We start from the raw sequence: 17,201 nt of genomic DNA, 5'->3' as shown, positions 1-17,201 counted from the left end.
TTCCAAAAGCTTAAAGCACCTGGTATTCCTTGGCGGTCTCTCATCCAAGTACTAACCAGATCTAAACCTGCTAAGATTCAGAGATCGGGCATTGACTCTTTTTTTTTTTTTTTGCCAGATTATTGTATAATTCGTGAAAAATATCCAAAAATTTAAAGCACCTGGTATTCCCAGGCAGTCTCCCATCCATGTTCTAACCTGGCGCAAACCTGCTTATATTCAGAGATCGGGCATTGACTCTATTTTTTGCCAAATTTATTATATACTAAGTGAAAAAATTCCAAAAGCTTAAAGCACCTGGTATTCCTTGGCGGTCTCTCATCCAAGTACTAACTAGACCTAAACCTGCTAAAATTCAGTGATCGGGCATTGACTCTTTTTTTTTTTTGCAAGATTATTATATAATTCGTGAAAAATATCCAAACATTTAAAGCACCTGGTATTCCCAGGCAGTCTCCCATCCATGTACTAACCTGGCGCAAACCTGCTTATATTCAGAGATCGGGCATTGACTCTAATTTTTTGGCAAAATTATTATATACTAAGTGAAAAATTTCAAAAAAGCTTACAGTACCTGGCATTCCCAGGCGGTCTCCCATCCAGGCACTAACCAGGCCCAAACCTGCTTAGCTTACGAGATCAGACAAGATCAGGCATAGCCAGGCTGGTATGGCCATAAGCGAAGACTGCTGCAAAGAGAAGGCTATTTAAAGATCAGCCAATCTACTCGCCAGTACATTATAAAAGTAGGAAAGAAACCCCAAAAGCTTAAAGCACCTGGTATTCCTAGGCGGTCTCTCATCCAAGTACTAACCTGGCCCAAACCTGCTTATATTCAGAGATCGGGCATTGACTCTATTTTTTGCCAAATTTATTATATACTAAGTGAAAAAATTCCAAAAGCTTAAAGCACCTGGTATTCCTTGGCGGTCTATCATTCAAGTACTAACCAGACCTTAACCTGCTAAGATTCAGAGATCGGGCATTGACTTCTTCTTTTTTTTTTTTTTTTTGCAAGATTATTATATAATTCGTGAAAAATATCCAAAAATTTAAAGCACCTGGTATTCCCAGGCAGTCTCCCATCCATGTACTAACCTGGCCCAAACCTGCTTATATTCAGAGATCGGGCATTGACTCTATTTTTTGCCAAATTTATTATATACTAAGTGAAAAAATTCCAAAAGCTTTAAGCACCTGGTATTCCTAGGCGGTCTGTCAACCAAGTACTAACCAGACCTAAACCTGCTAAGATTCAGAGATCGGGCATTGACTCTTTTTTTTTTTTTTGCCAGATTATTATATAATTCGTGAAAAATATCCAAAAATTTAAAGCACCTGGTATTCCCAGGCAGTCTCCCATCCATGTACTAACCTGGCGCAAACCTGCTTATATTCAGAGATCGGGCATTGACTCTATTTTTTGCCAAATTTATTATATACTAAGTGAAAAAATTCCAAAAGCTTAAAGCACCTGGTATTCCTTGGCGGTCTCTCATCCAAGTACTAACCAGACCTAAACCTGCTAAGATTCAGAGATCGGGCATTGACTCTTTTTTTTTTTTTTTTTTTTTGCAAGATTATTATATAATTCGTGAAAAATATCCAAAAATTTAAAGCACCTGGTATTCCCAGGCAGTCTCCCATCCATGTACTAAACTGGCGCAAACCTGCTTATATTCAGAGATCGGGCATTGACTCTATTTTTTGCCAAATTTATTATATACTAAGTGAAAAAATTCCAAAAGCTTAAAGCACCTGGTATTCCTTGGCGGTCTCTCATCCAAGTACTAACTAGACCTAAACCTGCTAAAATTCAGAGATCGGGCATTGACTCTTTTTTTTTTTTTGCAAGATTATTATATAATTCGTGAAAAATATCCAAACATTTAAAGCACCTGGTATTCCCAGGCAGTCTCCCATCCATGTACTAACCTGGCGCAAACCTGCTTATATTCAGAGATCGGGCATTGACTCTATTTTTTGGCAAAATTATTATATACTAAGTGAAAAATTTCAAAAAAGCTTACAGTACCTGGCATTCCCAGGCGGTCTCCCATCCAGGCACTAACCAGGCCCAAACCTGCTTAGCTTACGAGATCAGACAAGATCGGGCATAGCCAGGCTGGTATGGCCATAAGCGAAGACTGCTGCAAAGAGAAGGCTATTTAAAGATCAGCCAATCTACTCGCCAGTACATTATAAAAGTAGGAAAGAAACCCCAAAAGCTTAAAGCACCTGGTATTCCTAGGCGGTCTCTCATCCAAGTACTAACCAGACCTAAACCTGCTAAGATTCAGAGATCGGGCATTGACTCTATTTTTTTTTTTTTTTTGCAAGATTATTATATAATTTGTGAAAAATATCCAAAAATTTAAAGCACCTGGTATTCCCAGGCAGTCTCCCATCCATGTACTAACCTGGCCCAAACCTGCTTATATTCAGAGATCGGGCACTGACTCTATTTTTTGCCAAATTTATTATATACTAAGTGAAAAAATTCCAAAAGCTTAAAGCACCTGGTATTCCTTGGCGGTCTCTCATCCAAGTACTAACCAGATCTAAACCTGCTAAGATTCAGAGATCGGGCATTGACTCTTTTTTTTTTTTTTTTGCCAGATTATTATATAATTCGTGAAAAATATCCAAAAATTTAAAGCACCTGGTATTCCCAGGCAGTCTCCCATCCATGTACTAACCTGGCGCAAACCTGCTTATATTCAGAGATCGGGCATTGACTCTATTTTTTGCCAAATTTATTATATACTAAGTGAAAAAATTCCAAAAGCTTAAAGCACCTGGTATTCCTTGGCGGTCTCTCATCCAAGTACTAACTAGACCTAAACCTGCTAAAATTCAGTGATCGGGCATTGACTCTTTTTTTTTTTTTTGCAAGATTATTATATAATTCGTGAAAAATATCCAAACATTTAAAGCACCTGGTATTCCCAGGCAGTCTCCCATCCATGTACTAACCTGGCGCAAACCTGCTTATATTCAGAGATCGGGCATTGACTCTAATTTTTTGGCAAAATTATTATATACTAAGTGAAAAATTTCAAAAAAGCTTACTGTACCTGGCATTCCCAGGCGGTCTCCCATCCAGGCACTAACCAGGCCCAAACCTGCTTAGCTTACGAGATCAGACAAGATCAGGCATAGCCAGGCTGGTATGGCCATAAGCGAAGACTGCTGCAAAGAGAAGGCTATTTAAAGATCAGCCAATCTACTCGCCAGTACATTATAAAAGTAGGAAAGAAACCCCAAAAGCTTAAAGCACCTGGTATTCCTAGGCGGTCTCTCATCCAAGTACTAACCTGGCCCAAACCTGCTTATATTCAGAGATCGGGCATTGACTCTATTTTTTGCCAAATTTATTATATACTAAGTGAAAAAATTCCAAAAGCTTAAAGCACCTGGTATTCCTTGGCGGTCTATCATTCAAGTACTAACCAGACCTTAACCTGCTAAGATTCAGAGATCGGGCATTGACTTCTTCTTTTTTTTTTTTTTTTTGCAAGATTATTATATAATTCGTGAAAAATATCCAAAAATTTAAAGCACCTGGTATTCCCAGGCAGTCTCCCATCCATGTACTAACCTGGCGCAAACCTGCTTATATTCAGAGATCGGGCATTGACTCTATTTTTTGCCAAATTTATTATATACTAAGTGAAAAAATTCCAAAAGCTTAAAGCACCTGGTATTCCTTGGCCGTCTCTCATCCAAGTACTAACTAGACCTAAACCTGCTAAAATTCAGAGATCGGGCATTGACTCTTTTTTTTTTTTTTTTGCAAGATTATTATATAATTCGTGAAAAATATCCAAACATTTAAAGCACCTGGTATTCCCAGGCAGTCTCCCATCCATGTACTAACCTGGCGCAAACCTGCTTATATTCAGAGATCGGGCATTGACTCTATTTTTTGGCAAAATTATTATATACTAAGTGAAAAATTTCAAAAAAGCTTAGAGTACCTGGTATTCCCAGGCGGTCTCCCATCCAGGCACTAACCAGGCCCAAACCTGCTTAGCTTACGAGATCAGACAAGATCGGGCATAGCCAGGCTGGTATGGCCATAAGCGAAGACTGCTGCAAAGAGAAGGCTATTTAAAGATCAGCCAATCTACTCGCCAGTACATTATAAAAGTAGGAAAGAAACCCCAAAAGCTTAAAGCACCTGGTATTCCTAGGCGGTCTCTCATCCAAGTACTAACCTGGCCCAAACCTGCTTATATTCAGAGATCGGGCATTGACTCTATTTTTTGGCAAATTTATTATATACTAAGTGAAAAAATTCCAAAAGCTTAAAGCACCTGGTATTCCTTGGCGGTCTATCATTCAATTACTAACCAGACCTTATCCTGCTAAGATTCAGAGATCGGGCATTGACTTCTTCTTTTTTTTTTTTTTTTGCAAGATTATTATATAATTCGTGAAAAATATCCAAAAATTTAAAGCACCTGGTATTCCCAGGCAGTCTCCCATCCATGTACTAACCTGGCGCAAACCTGCTTATATTCAGAGATCGGGCATTGACTCTATTTTTTGCCAAATTTATTATATACTAAGTGAAAAAATTCCAAAAGCTTAAAGCACCTGGTATTCCTTGGCGGTCTCTCATCCAAGTACTAACCAGACCTAAACCTGCTAAGATTCAGAGATCGGGCATTGACTCTTTTTTTTTTTTTTTTGCAAGATTATTATATAATTCGTGAAAAATATCCAAACATTTAAAGCACCTGGTATTCCCAGGCAGTCTCCCATCCATGTACTAACCTGGCGCAAACCTGCTTATATTCAGAGATCGGGCATTGACTCTATTTTTTGGCAAAATTATTATATACTAAGTGAAAAATTTCAAAAAAGCTTACAGTACCTGGCATTCCCAGGCGGTCTCCCATCCAGGCACTAACCAGGCTCAAACCTGCTTAGCTTACGAGATCAGACAAGATCGGGCATAGCCAGGCTGGTATGGCCATAAGCGAAGACTGCTGCAAAGAGAAGGCTATTTAAAGATCAGCCAATCTACTCGCCAGTACATTATAAAAGTAGGAAAGAAACCCCAAAAGCTTAAAGCACCTGGTATTCCTAGGCGGTCTCTCATCCAAGTACTAACCAGACCTAAACCTGCTAAGATTCAGAGATCGGGCATTGACTCTATTTTTTTTTTTTTTGCAAGATTATTATATAATTTGTGAAAAATATCCAAAAATTTAAAGCACCTGGTATTCCCAGGCAGTCTCCCATCCATGTACTAACCTGGCCCAAACCTGCTTATATTCAGAGATCGGGCACTGACTCTATTTTTTGCCAAATTTATTATATACTAAGTGAAAAAATTCCAAAAGCTTAAAGCACCTGGTATTCCTTGGCGGTCTCTCATCCAAGTACTAACCAGATCTAAACCTGCTAAGATTCAGAGATCGGGCATTGACTCTTTTTTTTTTTTTTTGCCAGATTATTATATAATTCGTGAAAAATATCCAAAAATTTAAAGCACCTGGTATTCCCAGGCAGTCTCCCATCCATGTTCTAACCTGGCGCAAACCTGCTTATATTCAGAGATCGGGCATTGACTCTATTTTTTGCCAAATTTATTATATACTAAGTGAAAAAATTCCAAAAGCTTAAAGCACCTGGTATTCCTTGGCGGTCTCTCATCCAAGTACTAACTAGACCTAAACCTGCTAAAATTCAGTGATCGGGCATTGACTCTTTTTTTTTTTTGCAAGATTATTATATAATTCGTGAAAAATATCCAAACATTTAAAGCACCTGGTATTCCCAGGCAGTCTCCCATCCATGTACTAACCTGGCGCAAACCTGCTTATATTCAGAGATCGGGCATTGACTCTAATTTTTTGGCAAAATTATTATATACTAAGTGAAAAATTTCAAAAAAGCTTACAGTACCTGGCATTCCCAGGCGGTCTCCCATCCAGGCACTAACCAGGCCCAAACCTGCTTAGCTTACGAGATCAGACAAGATCAGGCATAGCCAGGCTGGTATGGCCATAAGCGAAGACTGCTGCAAAGAGAAGGCTATTTAAAGATCAGCCAATCTACTCGCCAGTACATTATAAAAGTAGGAAAGAAACCCCAAAAGCTTAAAGCACCTGGTATTCCTAGGCGGTCTCTCATCCAAGTACTAACCTGGCCCAAACCTGCTTATATTCAGAGATCGGGCATTGACTCTATTTTTTGCCAAATTTATTATATACTAAGTGAAAAAATTCCAAAAGCTTAAAGCACCTGGTATTCCTTGGCGGTCTATCATTCAAGTACTAACCAGACCTTAACCTGCTAAGATTCAGAGATCGGGCATTGACTTCTTCTTTTTTTTTTTTTTTTGCAAGATTATTATATAATTCGTGAAAAATATCCAAAAATTTAAAGCACCTGGTATTCCCAGGCAGTCTCCCATCCATGTACTAACCTGGCCCAAACCTGCTTATATTCAGAGATCGGGCATTGACTCTATTTTTTGCCAAATTTATTATATACTAAGTGAAAAAATTCCAAAAGCTTTAAGCACCTGGTATTCCTAGGCGGTCTTTCAACCAAGTACTAACCAGACCTAAACCTGCTAAGATTCAGAGATCGGGCATTGACTCTTTTTTTTTTTTTTTGCCAGATTATTATATAATTCGTGAAAAATATCCAAAAATTTAAAGCACCTGGTATTCCCAGGCAGTCTCCCATCCATGTACTAACCTGGCGCAAACCTGCTTATATTCAGAGATCGGGCATTGACTCTATTTTTTGGCAAAATTATTATATACTAAGTGAAAAATTTCAAAAAAGCTTACAGTACCTGGCATTCCCAGGCGGTCACGCATCCAGGCACTAACCAGGCCCAAACCTGCTTAGCTTACGAGATCAGACAAGATCAGGCATAGCCAGGCTGGTATGGCCATAAGCGAAGACTGCTGCAAAGAGAAGGCTATTTAAAGATCAGCCAATCTACTCGCCAGTACATTATAATAGTAGGAAAGAAACCCCAAAAGCTTAAAGCACCTGGTATTCCTAGGCGGTCTCTCATCCAAGTACTAACCTGGCCCAAACCTGCTTATATTCAGAGATCGGGCATTGACTCTATTTTTTGCCAAATTTATTATATACTAAGTGAAAAAATTCCAAAAGCTTAAAGCACCTGGTATTCCTTGGCGGTCTATCATTCAAGTACTAACCAGACCTTAACCTGCTAAGATTCAGAGATCGGGCATTGACTTCTTCTTTTTTTTTTTTTTTGCAAGATTATTATATAATTCGTGAAAAATATCCAAAAATTTAAAGCACCTGGTATTCCCAGGCAGTCTCCCATCCATGTACTAACCTGGCCCAAACCTGCTTATATTCAGAGATCGGGCATTGAGTCTATTTTTTGCCAAATTTATTATATACTAAGTGAAAAAAATCCAAAAGCTTTAAGCACCTGGTATTCCTAGGCGGTCTTTCAACCAAGTACTAACCAGACCTAAACCTGCTAAGATTCAGAGATCGGGCATTGACTCTTTTTTTTTTTTTTTTGCCAGATTATTATATAATTCGTGAAAAATATCCAAAAATTTAAAGCACCTGGTATTCCCAGGCAGTCTCCCATCCATGTACTAACCTGGCGCAAACCTGCTTATATTCAGAGATCGGGCATTGACTCTATTTTTTGCCAAATTTATTATATACTAAGTGAAAAAATTCCAAAAGCTTAAAGCACCTGGTATTCCTTGGCGGTCTCTCATCCAAGTACTAACTAGACCTAAACCTGCTAAAATTCAGAGATCGGGCATTGACTCTTTTTTTTTTTTTTTGCAAGATTATTATATAATTCGTGAAAAATATCCAAACATTTAAAGCACCTGGTATTCCCAGGCAGTCTCCCATCCATGTACTAACCTGGCGCAAACCTGCTTATATTCAGAGATCGGGCATTGACTCTATTTTTTGGCAAAATTATTATATACTAAGTGAAAAATTTCAAAAAAGCTTAGAGTACCTGGTATTCCCAGGCGGTCTCCCATCCAGGCACTAACCAGGCCCAAACCTGCTTAGCTTACGAGATCAGACAAGATCGGGCATAGCCAGGCTGGTATGGCCATAAGCGAAGACTGCTGCAAAGAGAAGGCTATTTAAAGATCAGCCAATCTACTCGCCAGTACATTATAAAAGTAGGAAAGAAACGCCAAAAGCTTAAAGCACCTGGTATTCCTAGGCGGTCTCTCATCCAAGTACTAACCTGGCCCAAACCTGCTTATATTCAGAGATCGGGCATTGACTCTATTTTTTGGCAAATTTATTATATACTAAGTGAAAAAATTCCAAAAGCTTAAAGCACCTGGTATTCCTTGGCGGTCTATCATTCAATTACTAACCAGACCTTATCCTGCTAAGATTCAGAGATCGGGCATTGACTTCTTCTTTTTTTTTTTTTTTTGCAAGATTATTATATAATTTGTGAAAAATATCCAAAAATTTAAAGCACCTGGTATTCCCAGGCAGTCTCCCATCCATGTACTAACCTGGCGCAAACCTGCTTATATTCAGAGATCGGGCATTGACTCTATTTTTTGCCAAATTTATTATATACTAAGTGAAAAAATTCCAAAAGCTTAAAGCACCTGGTATTCCTTGGCGGTCTCTCATCCAAGTACTAACTAGACCTAAACCTGCTAAAATTCAGAGATCGGGCATTGACTCTTTTTTTTTTTTTTTTGCAAGATTATTATATAATTCGTGAAAAATATCCAAACATTTAAAGCACCTGGTATTCCCAGGCAGTCTCCCATCCATGTACTAACCTGGCGCAAACCTGCTTATATTCAGAGATCGGGCATTGACTCTATTTTTTGGCAAAATTATTATATACTAAGTGAAAAATTTCAAAAAAGCTTAGAGTACCTGGTATTCCCAGGCGGTCTCCCATCCAGGCACTAACCAGGCCCAAACCTGCTTAGCTTACGAGATCAGACAAGATCGGGCATAGCCAGGCTGGTATGGCCATAAGCGAAGACTGCTGCAAAGAGAAGGCTATTTAAAGATCAGCCAATCTACTCGCCAGTACATTATAAAAGTAGGAAAGAAACCCCAAAAGCTTAAAGCACCTGGTATTCCTAGGCGGCCTCTCATCCAAGTACTAACCTGGCCCAAACCTGCTTATATTCAGAGATCGGGCATTGACTCTATTTTTTGGCAAATTTATTATATACTAAGTGAAAAAATTCCAAAAGCTTAAAGCACCTGGTATTCCTTGGCGGTCTATCATTCAATTACTAACCAGACCTTATCCTGCTAAGATTCAGAGATCGGGCATTGACTTCTTTTTTTTTTTTTTTTTGCAAGATTATTATATAATTCGTGAAAAATATCCAAAAATTTAAAGCACCTGGTATTCCCAGGCAGTCTCCCATCCATGTACTAACCTGGCTCAAACCTGCTTATATTCAGAGATCGGGCATTGACTCTATTTTTTGCCAAATTTATTATATACTAAGTGAAAAAATTCCAAAAGCTTAAAGCACCTGGTATTCCTTGGCGGTCTCTCATCCAAGTACTAACCAGACCTAAACCTGCTAAGATTCAGAGATCGGGCATTGACTCTTTTTTTTTTTTTTTTTTTTGCAAGATTATTATATAATTCGTGAAAAATATCCAAAAATTTAAAGCACCTGGTATTCCCAGGCAGTCTCCCATCCATGTACTAAACTGGCGCAAACCTGCTTATATTCAGAGATCGGGCATTGACTCTATTTTTTGCCAAATTTATTATATACTAAGTGAAAAAATTCCAAAAGCTTAAAGCACCTGGTATTCCTTGGAGGTCTCTCATCCAAGTACTAACTAGACCTAAACCTGCTAAAATTCAGAGATCGGGCATTGACTCTTTTTTTTTTTTTGCAAGATTATTATATAATTCGTGAAAAATATCCAAACATTTAAAGCACCTGGTATTCCCAGGCAGTCTCCCATCCATGTACTAACCTGGCGCAAACCTGCTTATATTCAGAGATCGGGCATTGACTCTATTTTTTGGCAAAATTATTATATACTAAGTGAAAAATTTCAAAAAAGCTTACAGTACCTGGCATTCCCAGGCGGTCTCCCATCCAGGCACTAACCAGGCCCAAACCTGCTTAGCTTACGAGATCAGACAAGATCGGGCATAGCCAGGCTGGTATGGCCATAAGCGAAGACTGCTAAAAAGAGAAGGCTATTTAAAGATCAGCCAATCTACTCGCCAGTACATTATAAAAGTAGGAAAGAAACCCCAAAAGCTTAAAGCACCTGGTATTCCTAGGCGGTCTCTCATCCAAGTACTAACCAGACCTAAACCTGCTAAGATTCAGAGATCGGGCATTGACTCTATTTTTTTTTTTTTTTTTGCAAGATTATTATATAATTTGTGAAAAATATCCAAAAATTTAAAGCACCTGGTATTCCCAGGCAGTCTCCCATCCATGTACTAACCTGGCCCAAACCTGCTTATATTCAGAGATCGGGCACTGACTCTATTTTTTGCCAAATTTATTATATACTAAGTGAAAAAATTCCAAAAGCTTAAAGCACCTGGTATTCCTTGGCGGTCTCTCATCCAAGTACTAACCAGATCTAAACCTGCTAAGATTCAGAGATCGGGCATTGACTCTTTTTTTTTTTTTTTTGCCAGATTATTATATAATTCGTGAAAAATATCCAAAAATTTAAAGCACCTGGTATTCCCAGGCAGTCTCCCATCCATGTACTAACCTGGCGCAAACCTGCTTATATTCAGAGATCGGGCATTGACTCTATTTTTTGCCAAATTTATTATATACTAAGTGAAAAAATTCCAAAAGCTTAAAGCACCTGGTATTCCTTGGCGGTCTCTCATCCAAGTACTAACTAGACCTAAACCTGCTAAAATTCAGTGATCGGGCATTGACTCTTTTTTTTTTTTTTGCAAGATTATTATATAATTCGTGAAAAATATCCAAACATTTAAAGCACCTGGTATTCCCAGGCAGTCTCCCATCCATGTACTAACCTGGCGCAAACCTGCTTATATTCAGAGATCGGGCATTGACTCTAATTTTTTGGCAAAATTATTATATACTAAGTGAAAAATTTCAAAAAAGCTTACAGTACCTGGCATTCTCAGGCGGTCTCCCATCCAGGCACTAACCAGGCCCAAACCTGCTTAGCTTACGAGATCAGACAAGATCAGGCATAGTCAGGCTGGTATGGCCATAAGCGAAGACTGCTGCAAAGAGAAGGCTATTTAAAGATCAGCCAATCTACTCGCCAGTACATTATAAAAGTAGGAAAGAAACCCCAAAAGCTTAAAGCACCTGGTATTCCTAGGCGGTCTCTCATCCAAGTACTAACCTGGCCCAAACCTGCTTATATTCAGAGATCGGGCATTGACTCTATTTTTTGCCAAATTTATTATATACTAAGTGAAAAAATTCCAAAAGCTTAAAGCACCTGGTATTCCTTGGCGGTCTATCATTCAATTACTAACCAGACCTTATCCTGCTAAGATTCAGAGATCGGGCATTGACTTCTTCTTTTTTTTTTTTTTTTGCAAGATTATTATATAATTCGTGAAAAATATCCAAAAATTTAAAGCACCTGGTATTCCCAGGCAGTCTCCCATCCATGTACTAACCTTGCCCAAACCTGCTTATATTCAGAGATCGGGCATTGACTCTATTTTTTGCCAAATTTATTATATACTAAGTGAAAAAATTCCAAAAGCTTTAAGCACCTGGTATTCCTAGGCGGTCTTTCAACCAAGTACTAACCAGACCTAAACCTGCTAAGATTCAGAGATCGGGCATTGACTCTTTTTTTTTTTTTTTGCCAGATTATTATATAATTCGTGAAAAATATCCAAAAATTTAAAGCACCTGGTATTCCCAGGCAGTCTCCCATCCATGTACTAACCTGGCGCAAACCTGCTTATATTCAGAGATCGGGCATTGACTCTATTGTTTGGCAAAATTATTATATACTAAGTGAAAAATTTCAAAAAAGCTTACAGTACCTGGCATTCCCAGGCGGTCTCCCATCCAGGCACTAACCAGGCCCAAACCTGCTTAGCTTACGAGATCAGACAAGATCAGGCATAGCCAGGCTGGTATGGCCATAAGCGAAGACTGCTGCAAAGAGAAGGCTATTTAAAGATCAGCCAATCTACTCGCCAGTACATTATAAAAGTAGGAAAGAAACCCCAAAAGCTTAAAGCACCTGGTATTCCTAGGCGGTCTCTCATCCAAGTACTAACCTGGCCCAAACCTGCTTATATTCAGAGATCGGGCATTGACTCTATTTTTTGCCAAATTTATTATATACTAAGTGAAAAAATTCCAAAAGCTTAAAGCACCTGGTATTCCTTGGCGGTCTATCATTCAAGTACTAACCAGACCTTAACCTGCTAAGATTCAGAGATCGGGCATTGACTTCTTCTTTTTTTTTTTTTTTTTGCAAGATTATTATATAATTCGTGAAAAATATCCAAAAATTTAAAGCACCTGGTATTCCCAGGCAGTCTCCCATCCATGTACTAACCTGGCCCAAACCTGCTTATATTCAGAGATCGGGCATTGACTCTATTTTTTGCCAAATTTATTATATACTAAGTGAAAAAATTCCAAAAGCTTTAAGCACCTGGTATTCCTAGGCGGTCTTTCAACCAAGTACTAACCAGACCTAAACCTGCTAAGATTCAGAGATCGGGCATTGACTCTTTTTTTTTTTTTTTGCCAGATTATTATATAATTCGTGAAAAATATCCAAAAATTTAAAGCACCTGGTATTCCCAGGCAGTCTCCCATCCATGTACTAACCTGGCGCAAACCTGCTTATATTCAGAGATCGGGCATTGACTCTATTTTTTGCCAAATTTATTATATACTAAGTGAAAAAATTCCAAAAGCTTAAAGCACCTGGTATTCCTTGGCGGTCTCTCATCCAAGTACTAACTAGACCTAAACCTGCTAAAATTCAGAGATCGGGCATTGACTCTTTTTTTTTTTTTTTTGCCAGATTATTATATAATTCGTGAAAAATATCCAAACATTTAAAGCACCTGGTATTCCCAGGCAGTCTCCCATCCATGTATTAACCTGGCGCAAACCTGCTTATATTCAGAGATCGGGCATTGACTCTATTTTTTGGCAAAATTATTATATACTAAGTGAAAAATTTCAAAAAAGCTTAGAGTACCTGGTATTCTCAGGCGGTCTCCCATCCAGGAACTAACCAGGCCCAAACCTGCTTAGCTTACGAGATCAGACAAGATCGGGCATAGCCAGGCTGGTATGGCCATAAGCGAAGACTGCTGCAAAGAGAAGGCTATTTAAAGATCAGCCAATCTACTCGCCAGTACATTATAAAAGTAGGAAAGAAACCCCAAAAGCTTAAAGCACCTGGTATTCCTAGGCGGTCTCTCATCCAAGTACTAACCTGGCCCAAACCTGCTTATATTCAGAGATCGGGCATTGACTCTATTTTTTGGCAAATTTATTATATACTAAGTGAAAAAATTCCAAAAGCTTAAAGCACCTGGTATTCCTTGGCGGTCTATCATTCAATTACTAACCAGACCTTAACCTGCTAAGATTCAGAGATCGGGCATTGACTTCTTCTTTTTTTTTTTTTTTGCAAGATTATTATATAATTCGTGAAAAATATCCAAAAATTTAAAGCACCTGGTATTCCCAGGCAGTCTCCCATCCATGTACTAACCTGGCTCAAACCTGCTTATATTCAGAGATCGGGCATTGACTCTATTTTTTGGCAAAATTATTATATACTAAGTGAAAAATTTCAAAAAAACCTTAGAGTACCTGGTATTCCCAGGCGGTCTCCCATCCAGGCACTAACCAGGCCCAAACCTTCTTAGCTTACGAGATCAGACAAGATCGGGCATAGCCAGGCTGGTATGGCCATAAGCGAAGACTGCTGCAAAGAGAAGGCTATTTAAAGATCAGCCAATCTACTCGCCAGTACATTATAAAAGTAGGAAAGAAACCCCAAAAGCTTAAAGCACCTGGTATTCCTAGGCGGTCTCTCATCCAAGTACTAACCAGACCTAAACCTGCTAAGATTCAGAGATCGGGCATTGACTCTATTTTTTTTTTTTTTTGCAAGATTATTATATAATTTGTGAAAAATATCCAAAAATTTAAAGCACCTGGTATTCCCAGGCAGTCTCCCATCCATGTACTAACCTGGCCCAAACCTGCTTATATTCAGAGATCGGGCACTGACTCTATTTTTTGCCAAATTTATTATATACTAAGTGAAAAAATTCCAAAAGCTTAAAGCACCTGGTATTCCTTGGCGGTCTCTCATCCAAGTACTAACCAGATCTAAACCTGCTAAGATTCAGAGATCGGGCATTGACTCTTTTTTTTTTTTTTGCCAGATTATTATATAATTCGTGAAAAATATCCAAAAATTTAAAGCACCTGGTATTCCCAGGCAGTCTCCCATCCATGTACTAACCTGGCGCAAACCTGCTTATATTCAGAGATCGGGCATTGACTCTATTTTTTGCCAAATTTATTATATACTAAGTGAAAAAATTCCAAAAGCTTAAAGCACCTGGTATTCCTTGGCGGTCTCTCATCCAAGTACTAACTAGACCTAAACCTGCTAAAATTCAGTGATCGGGCATTGACTCTTTTTTTTTTTTTTTGCAAGATTATTATATAATTCGTGAAAAATATCCAAACATTTAAAGCACCTGGTATTCCCAGGCAGTCTCCCATCCATGTACTAACCTGGCGCAAACCTGCTTATATTCAGAGATCGGGCATTGACTCTAATTTTTTGGCAAAATTATTATATACTAAGTGAAAAATTTCAAAAAAGCTTACAGTACCTGGCATTCCCAGGCGGTCTCCCATCCAGGCACTAACCAGGAACAAACCTGCTTAGCTTACGAGATCAGACAAGATCAGGCATAGCCAGGCTGGTATGGCCATAAGCGAAGACTGCTGCAAAGAGAAGGCTATTTAAAGATCAGCCAATCTACTCGCCAGTACATTATAAAAGTAGGAAAGAAACCCCAAAAGCTTAAAGCACCTGGTATTCCTAGGCGGTCTCTCATCCAAGTACTAACCTGGCCCAAACCTGCTTATATTCAGAGATCGGGCATTGACTCTTTTTTTTTTTTTTTTTTTTTTTTTTGCAAGATTATTATATAATTCGTGAAAAATATCCAAACATTTAAAGCACCTGGTATTCCCAGGCAGTCTCCCATCCATGTACTAACCTGGCGCAAACCTGCTTATATTCAGAGATCGGGCATTGACTCTATTTTTTTTTTTTTTTTTGCAAGATTATTATATAATTTGTGAAAAATATCCAAAAATTTAAAGCACCTGGTATTCCCAGGCAGTCTCCCATCCATGTACTAACCTGGCCCAAACCTGCTTATATTCAGAGATCGGGCACTGACTCTATTTTTTGCCAAATTTATTATATACTAAGTGAAAAAATTCCAAAAGCTTAAAGCACCTGGTATTGCTTGGCGGTCTCTCATCCAAGTACTAACCAGATCTAAACCTGCTAACATTCAGAGATCGGGCATTGACTCTTTTTTTTTTTTTTTTTGCCAGATTATTATATAATTCGTGAAAAATATCCAAAAATTTAAAGCACCTGGTATTCCCAGGCAGTCTCCCATCCATGTACTAACCTGGCGCAAACCTGCTTATATTCAGAGATCGGGCATTGACTCTATTTTTTGCCAAATTTATTATATACTAAGTGAAAAAATTCCAAAAGCTTAAAGCACCTGGTATTCCTTGGCGGTCTCTCATCCAAGTACTAACTAGACCTAAACCTGCTAAAATTCAGAGATCGGGCATTGACTCTTTTTTTTTTTTTTGCAAGATTATTATATAATTCGTGAAAAATATCCAAACATTTAAAGCACCTGGTATTCCCAGGCAGTCTCCCATCCATGTACTAACCTGGCGCAAACCTGCTTATATTCAGAGATCGGGCATTGACTCTATTTTTTGGCAAAATTATTATATACTAAGTGAAAAATTTCAAAAAAGCTTAGAGTACCTGGTATTCCCAGGCGGTCTCCCATCCAGGCACTAACCAGGCCCAAACCTGCTTAGCTTACGAGATCAGACAAGATCGGGCATAGCCAGGCTGGTATGGCCATAAGCGAAGACTGCTGCAAAGAGAAGGCTATTTAAAGATCAGCCAATCTACTCGCCAGTACATTATAAAAGAAGGAAAGAAACCCCAAAAGCTTAAAGCACCTGGTATTCCTAGGCGGTCTCTCATCCAAGTACTAACCTGGCCCAAACCTGCTTATATTCAGAGATCGGGCATTGACTCTATTTTTTGCCAAATTTATTATATACTAAGTGAAAAAATTCCAAAAGCTTAAAGCACCTGGTATTCCTTGGCGGTCTATCATTCAATTACTAACCAGACCTTAACCTGCTAAGATTCAGAGATCGGGCATTGACTTCTTTTTTTTTTTTTTTTTTTTGCAAGATTATTATATAATTCGTGAAAAATATCCAAAAATTTAAAGCACCTGGTATTCCCAGGCAGTCTCTCATCCATGTACTAACCTGGCCCAAACCTGCTAAGATTCAGAGATCGGGCACTGACTCTTTTTTTTTTTTTTTGCCAGATTATTATATAATTCGTGAAAAATATCCAAAAATTTAAAGCACCTGGTATTCCCAGGCAGTCTCCCATCCATGTACTAACCTGGCGCAAACCTGCTTATATTCAGAGATCGGGCATTGACTCTATTTTTTGGCAAAATTATTATATACTAAGTGAAAAATTTCAAAAAAGCTTACAGTACCTGGCATTCCCAGGCGGTCTCCCATCCATGTACTAACCTGGCCCAAACCTGCTTATATTCAGAGATCGGGCACTGACTCTATTTTTTGCCAAATTTATTATATACTAAGTGAAAAAATTCCAAAAGCTTAAAGCACCTGGTATTCCTTGGCGGTCTCTCATCCAAGTACTAACCAGATCTAAACCTGCTAAGATTCAGAGATCGGGCACTGACTCTTTTTTTTTTTTTTTGCCAGATTATTATATAATTCGTGAAAAATATCCAAAAATTTAAAGCACCTGGTATTCCCAGGCAGTCTCCCATCCATGTACTAACCTGGCGCAAACCTGCTTATATTCAGAGATCGGGCATTGACTCTATTTTTTGCCAA

The 17,201-nt window shown here is 38.5% G+C and overlaps 16 pseudogenes; all 16 read right to left on the bottom strand.

Annotated features, from left to right (window-relative positions):
* Window positions 1-562: 562 nt before the first annotated feature.
* LOC127936767 (uncharacterized) lies at window positions 563-681 on the bottom strand (annotated as a pseudogene).
* A 1,342-nt stretch (window positions 682-2,023) lies between these two features.
* LOC127936265 (uncharacterized) lies at window positions 2,024-2,142 on the bottom strand (annotated as a pseudogene).
* A 923-nt stretch (window positions 2,143-3,065) lies between these two features.
* On the bottom strand, window positions 3,066-3,184 carry LOC127937335 (uncharacterized; annotated as a pseudogene).
* A 784-nt stretch (window positions 3,185-3,968) lies between these two features.
* On the bottom strand, window positions 3,969-4,087 carry LOC127936610 (uncharacterized; annotated as a pseudogene).
* A 783-nt stretch (window positions 4,088-4,870) lies between these two features.
* On the bottom strand, window positions 4,871-4,989 carry LOC127937096 (uncharacterized; annotated as a pseudogene).
* Window positions 4,990-5,907: 918 nt separating this feature from the next.
* Window positions 5,908-6,026, bottom strand: LOC127936766 (uncharacterized; annotated as a pseudogene).
* Window positions 6,027-6,808: 782 nt separating this feature from the next.
* LOC127937488 (uncharacterized) lies at window positions 6,809-6,927 on the bottom strand (annotated as a pseudogene).
* A 1,060-nt stretch (window positions 6,928-7,987) lies between these two features.
* On the bottom strand, window positions 7,988-8,106 carry LOC127936609 (uncharacterized; annotated as a pseudogene).
* Window positions 8,107-8,889: 783 nt separating this feature from the next.
* On the bottom strand, window positions 8,890-9,008 carry LOC127936607 (uncharacterized; annotated as a pseudogene).
* Window positions 9,009-10,069: 1,061 nt separating this feature from the next.
* Window positions 10,070-10,188, bottom strand: LOC127936264 (uncharacterized; annotated as a pseudogene).
* A 924-nt stretch (window positions 10,189-11,112) lies between these two features.
* Window positions 11,113-11,231, bottom strand: LOC127937215 (uncharacterized; annotated as a pseudogene).
* Window positions 11,232-12,013: 782 nt separating this feature from the next.
* Window positions 12,014-12,132, bottom strand: LOC127936765 (uncharacterized; annotated as a pseudogene).
* Window positions 12,133-13,194: 1,062 nt separating this feature from the next.
* On the bottom strand, window positions 13,195-13,313 carry LOC127937184 (uncharacterized; annotated as a pseudogene).
* Window positions 13,314-13,817: 504 nt separating this feature from the next.
* On the bottom strand, window positions 13,818-13,936 carry LOC127937598 (uncharacterized; annotated as a pseudogene).
* A 921-nt stretch (window positions 13,937-14,857) lies between these two features.
* On the bottom strand, window positions 14,858-14,976 carry LOC127937604 (uncharacterized; annotated as a pseudogene).
* Window positions 14,977-16,053: 1,077 nt separating this feature from the next.
* Window positions 16,054-16,172, bottom strand: LOC127936606 (uncharacterized; annotated as a pseudogene).
* Between the last annotated feature and the right edge of the window lie 1,029 nt (window positions 16,173-17,201).

Source organism: Carassius gibelio, chromosome A19, assembly GCF_023724105.1.
Source record: "Carassius gibelio isolate Cgi1373 ecotype wild population from Czech Republic chromosome A19, carGib1.2-hapl.c, whole genome shotgun sequence".
Lineage (NCBI taxonomy): Eukaryota > Metazoa > Chordata > Actinopteri > Cypriniformes > Cyprinidae > Carassius > Carassius gibelio.
This window is presented reverse-complemented; position numbering and strand designations above follow the sequence as displayed.